This window comes from Gossypium hirsutum, chromosome A01 (assembly GCF_007990345.1).
Source record: "Gossypium hirsutum isolate 1008001.06 chromosome A01, Gossypium_hirsutum_v2.1, whole genome shotgun sequence".
Lineage (NCBI taxonomy): Eukaryota > Viridiplantae > Streptophyta > Magnoliopsida > Malvales > Malvaceae > Gossypium > Gossypium hirsutum.
In genome coordinates, this window is record NC_053424.1 from 4,656,200 (window position 1) to 4,662,199 (window position 6,000).

Here is a 6,000-nt window from a genome sequence, read left to right on the forward strand (position 1 = left end):
GAATACATGTCTGTAACAGAGGCTGTAAAGGAAGCTATTTGGTTACAAGGTATGGTTAAAACCTTGGGATTGGTTCAGGAGCATATTAACGTGTATTGTGATAGTTAAAGTGCTATTCATTTAGTAAAGAATCAAGTCTATCATGCACGTACAAAGCATATCGACATACGATTCCATTTTGTGCGGGAAATTATTGATGAGGGGAAAATTTGTCTTCAGAAGATCAAGACTGCAGATAATCCCGCAGATATGATGACCAAGGTAGTAACAACAATCAAGTTCGAACATTGTTTGAACTTGATCAATATCCTGCAAGTTTAACAGTTGAAGAAGGCACTATCAAGTATTGTTGTCAAAGGCAGAAAGAATTGTGTGAAGATAAGATTATCCTAATCAAATCTTCAAGTGGAGATTATTAGAAGCTACCCATATCTTTGAAAAGTCAAAGATATGGGTGTTAGAAAGTTGGAACCAAAAATAAGAGAATTTATGGCACCGAAATTTGGCATGGAATAATTGCCCGAAAATAAGAGAATTTATGGCATCGAAATTTGGTTTGAAATTTTGGTCCCTAATTGTATAGGGACTTTGCAAGTTGACCCTTGAACCTCAACTATAAATAGGCCTAACCATTTCTCATTTTCTTCATCCCATATTTGTTATTCTCTACTTAAAGCATTATTCTCTTTCCCTATTTGTAAATTTCACTTGTATTTTTGGAGTGAAATATATTTGGTAGTGCCCGAGGACGTAGGCAAAATTTGCCGAACCTCGTTAAAATTCTGGTGTTCTTTATTATTTATTTTTGCATATTTTGTGAGTGTGATTGCAGTGATTTATTGTGCTATTAAATTACGATAGAGGGATATTCTGGCTAGGAAAGACCTGGTACTTAAGTGATTCTCGTGATTCACCTCTCTTTCCTGGGAATTGAACTTAGTGTGATTTTTTAGTACAATAATTTTACTCTTTTACACGCTTCCGCGCAACAAATTCTAGGAGTATAAGAAAAAAAAGCCAAAAATGAAGATAATCTAAAATTTTTAAAAAGATATGAAACTTTTTTTAACTATTACATTTTTTTATATATTTTTTGAAATTATAAAAGTTATAAATTATTAAGAATGTACGTAAAAAATAAACACAATTGAATCTCCAAATTCAAGATTTATCAAAATTTATTATGTATGTGAAATCAAAAATAAAAGAATGAATTCTTAATTTTTAAATTCTTTTAAAATATATTTTTTGAATTTTTAAAATATGTGTTGTTATTTAATAAATCGGGCACACAAAAATTAACAATGTCAATCTGGTAGCTAAAAAAATACTTAGTTAACAGTTTCCATTAGTAAAGTCTAAAAAAATGTACAATTATCAAATTTAGGGGTAAATTGTTAACCCTAATTTTACTAACATGTTCAATTTATAATTATATTACAGGTTAAGAAATAATAATAATTTGGATAAACTATTCAGATAGTCACTCTAAAATTATTACGTTTCTGTTTTGGTCACTTCAAGTTTATTTTTTTTTTGTCAATTTTAACATTGTCGTTAAGAACTATTCTTGTTTTAGTCACTCCTCCATTAAAACCAAACAAAATACTAAAGTGCTGACACAAAATACTGATTGTATTGCCATGTGTGTATATATTGTTTTGGTACGGTGAAGAAGAAACAAGTTCGTCACTATTCCTACGTAAGTTTAATGGGTTTTCTATGTAAGTTAATTTTTATATAAAAATAAAATTATCCATATGAAAAATGATTTACGCTTTTAAAAAAGGTAAATCATTTTACACGAAAAATGATTTATTTTTCATTGACTTATAAATCGTTTTCATTGACTAAGTTATAGACAAAAAAGTGAAAGACTTAGTAATATTGTAGAACAAAGTCATGAAAATCGAGTGAATGAGTATGTTTTCTTTGGGACCAATGTCATTTACAATAGGTGGTTAGAATAAGTGGTAATTAATTTTTTTAAGCATTTGGATTCTTGAAATTAAGGGATAATCTCGTATTTGGTATTTATATTTTTAAAAAATGTCTAATGTGTTACTTGAACTATTAATTTTTATATTATTTGGAACTTATATTTTCATAAAACATATAATGTGATACTTATACTTTAAAATGACTAATGTGGTACTCGAACTATCAATTTGTATATTATTTGGTACCTTTACATTCATAAAATGTACAATGTGGTACTTATACATTGGAAATGTTTAATCTGGTACCTAATTTATCAATCTGCGTATTATTTTGGTACCTAAAGTTAAAACCCTTAGTAAATGCTAAACTAACCAATAAGAATTCAATATGTGAATTTTTTTCTAAATCACCGATAATACAACATTATGTGATAAAAAATAAATAAAACAAAAAGTAAATAACTAAATCTAAACAACATAAGTTAAAAGTTTACAAAAAATCATCGAACTTTAACTTAAAATTTCTTCAATTTTTTAAAAACCCTAAAATTTCTAGATTTTTTTGAAATTTATACAAGCCAAAATTTCTCAAAAATTATGTTTCTTACTTCTTATTGAACTTGAATGAGAGGTTGAATAACTTGATTTCAACTACCATTCCATTATTTATTTATCTCTTCACATGATATTATATTATCCATGAGAAATTGATGATTTGGAAAAATAATTCATGTGTTGAATTTTCATTGGTTGGTTTAGTAATTACCATGGGTGTTGACTCCATTTATCATACTAGTATACATATTAATAGTTCAGGTATCATATTGAATATTTCAAAGACCAATATAGTAAACGAAAATAAAGAACAGGGGCTTAATTGGACATTTTGAGAGTTTAGGGGCCACACTAGAACAAACCCTAAAGTATAAGGGCCTTTGATTCCATTATTCCTTTTTTGAATTTAATAGTATCTCGTAATCATTTTTGCATGTAATTCTTATTTTGGTTATGGGTGGTTTAAGGGAGGTCAAGTGAAGCTTTGATAGATTATTTATATTTTTTTTATTAAAGCTAAATGTGATTAAACTGGAAACACAAAATATGATGCAACAAATAAGGAATTGAGTTTAATAGCTAAAACAAAAGCAGTACTTATGAGAATAAGGAAGAGATTCGTGTCTCCAAACTTACCTCAATTCATCACTGTTTATCAGCTGCTGCTGCTATAAATGGAACTTCAACTGCAGCAAAAACACAAAGTAAAAGCTGGTTTTTTTTCTTTCTTGTTTTTTGGAAAAAAAAAGAGACACCACCGCAGACGAAGAAATTAATGAGAGTTTTTTTTTTAAAAAGTCGAAATGAAGAAGAATAAAATTAAAAAGCTTTTTTTTTGGGGGGGGGGTGGGGGGGCGGCAAATAAAAGAAAAGAAAAGAGAATGGAAGTCGAGAAAAAGAAAATAGGAGGTACCTTCTTCCTTTTCCTGTTAAAAGGAGGAGACTGGAAATCAAATTAAAAGAAATTTTAGAAATTAAAGAAGATGAAAACAGATTTTAATTCTCCCTAAGAGAAAAAAAGATGGTGAGAAGGGTTGCAGTGGGAAACTTTAACAGAGATGACAAAATGCTGAGCAAAGAAACAATGAATACAAAGGGCCCTCAAATACCAGGATTCAAAGTGTAAAAAAAAAAAAATTATCATGTGGTGTCTGAAATCTATTCCGAGATTTTCGAGATATCTAAAAATTATCTCAAGATTCCTGAATTCTGAAAACATTTTATGAGTTAGGGTTAGAGTTGACTAAAAAAAATAAAGAGGGTGAAGAGCTGTCGTCTATGTGAAATTTGTAGGAGCTTTCCTTTTGACAAATATTTTCATGTGAATGGCATTTTAATCCTTTTATTCTATTCTGCTAATCACATGGTTTCCTCTGATTATGGGATTTCCCACCAAGTTTTATTAGATTTATTATAACAAACTTTATAACGTGGGAATATTATATTATTATACAATTTTTCTGACCTGGGAAAATATTCATATTTTTAAATATCCATTTAAAAAAATAATTTTTCTATGGGTATCATCGCGTAGGGATATTTATGGGTCGGATCTAACTAAAATCATAGGCCCGATTAATAGTTCCAAGCTCATTTGGACTCAATAAAATAAATTTAAATTTTTGTTTAGACAAATCTAAATTATATATGCTAAACACAGGTCAAACCTAATCTATGTAGACAATGAGCAGTCAGCAGGAATGTCACCTTGAGGAAGAGAATTTGCACAAAGGAAGAATAGCTTAAGAATAAATACTCGAAGATCTATAACTCTTTACTTGCTATTTTTAAAAAAAAAAATACTAAGTTAATCTGTTATAAATATGAAATATGGAAGGCTGTAACATAAGGCAAAGTAGCCAGATGCTTTCTTCAAATACTGGTATTGCAAGATCAAAAAGGTTCAAAAACTTTTTTGGGTCCGATTGAAAACAAAGCGAACAGGAGATAGAACCTTCCATAATCAGGAATTCCACATCCAGTGCTAATTTCAGCTCCAGTCAATACCACAACCTTGGTGCTGCAAAATACAAATAGCAGTCAAATATTTAACCCATTGGAATACATTAACATCGTTTATTGTGTGTGGCTACAATTACAAAAGGAACACTATGCAAAGCCAAGGACAAGAATAACCTTTGGAATATGAGTTGATACAAGTGGTTTACGTCTTCAGCACTCGGAGGATCTGCTTGGGGAACCACCTTCTTGTCTGAAGGTGGTTGTGTCTCTCTAACTGGCACCCCTGAGACTGATATCCGACACGACGTCTGTAGAGCATTGACATAATCTTATCCTTCTTCTTGAGCTAAACAATTGCCTCCACTTGTGACCTGAAACGATGCATTTGCAAGAACATGGTAACAACTATGCAAGCCACACTTACAAATGATCAAAGTAACACGTTATGTGACGTATAAGGCTAAAAGAACACCTGCCTGTCAAAAGGGTTCGAAACGCCTCTGGTCTACTTGTAGAAGGCTGCATAACGAACATAGACACTTTAAGCTTGAAAGCTCCTATCAAAAATAGAAAACAACCACAATAGCAGAGGACCGCATCAAACCAAGTACAAAAGTGCAGGTTTGTATGCTGAGAATGGTCACTTGATGAAAAATGAAGAGTACAAAATAATATGAATTCAACACCTAGCTTTATCAGATTAGGATAAAAGGAAACATATATTCAATTCGGTAGAAAAAAAAAATGCAGCTATATCTGAAAACATGATCCATTTATAGACACCTCTACTGTAGATGTAGCATTTAAAATTTTCTTTTCTTTTTATATATTAAAAATAAAAGAACAAAATATATGAAATGTGGAAGTATGGTGCATATATACAGAACAAACCAGTGGGACGGGAACCGCGATAACTTAAGCCTGGAAAGCGAAAAAACAGAGAGTTGAAAGGAAAAAAAAAGTTAAAAAATGGTGGAAATTTTTGCGATTGAGAATGGACTCAAAGGAGACCCAAGGCTTCAAGCTATATCAAACGCCATACGGGTTGTTACTTTCGGGTTCTCTGTCAAGAAGCAACAGTGGTGGTTAGTGAACGATGATAGACTGGTGGTGATTGGAGTGGTTAACGATGATGGTGGTGGCCGGTGGGTGTTGGAGTGGGGGAGGGTGGATGAGTAAATTAGGAAAAGAAAAGAAAAAAAGAAAAGGTGACCTATTTAACCATATGATTCATGCCAACTGGATCGGGCCAAAAATATCATACCTAGGCCTCGGTTTATTTTAAAAATAGGTTTTATTTTTGTCTAAATCTATTATTTTAACTTATATTTTTACTTAAATTCTATCACTTTTCAAGCAAATCTTTGAATCAGTTTTATCATAATTACAGTGAACTAGGCAACTAAAATGAAAAGACAAAAAAAATATAATTTTTAGATTTTTAATTTGGTAACTAGGTTCACATTTTTTTGTACTTTTTTATCTATTTTGTTCCTTAAATTTGGCAATTAGATCCATTTAGGTTCTTAAATTTATATTTATC

At 30.7% G+C, this 6,000-nt stretch overlaps 1 long non-coding RNA gene across 1 annotated transcript; it reads right to left on the reverse strand.

The window, feature by feature from the left end:
* Positions 1 to 4,259: 4,259 nt before the first annotated feature.
* On the reverse strand, positions 4,260 to 5,623 carry LOC121204525 (uncharacterized). The gene is made up of 3 exons (XR_005899552.1): positions 5,349 to 5,623; positions 4,632 to 5,014; positions 4,260 to 4,515 (listed from the first exon to the last, which is right to left on the reverse strand). It is a non-coding gene; the product is annotated as an uncharacterized lncRNA (long non-coding RNA).
* Between the last annotated feature and the right edge of the window lie 377 nt (positions 5,624 to 6,000).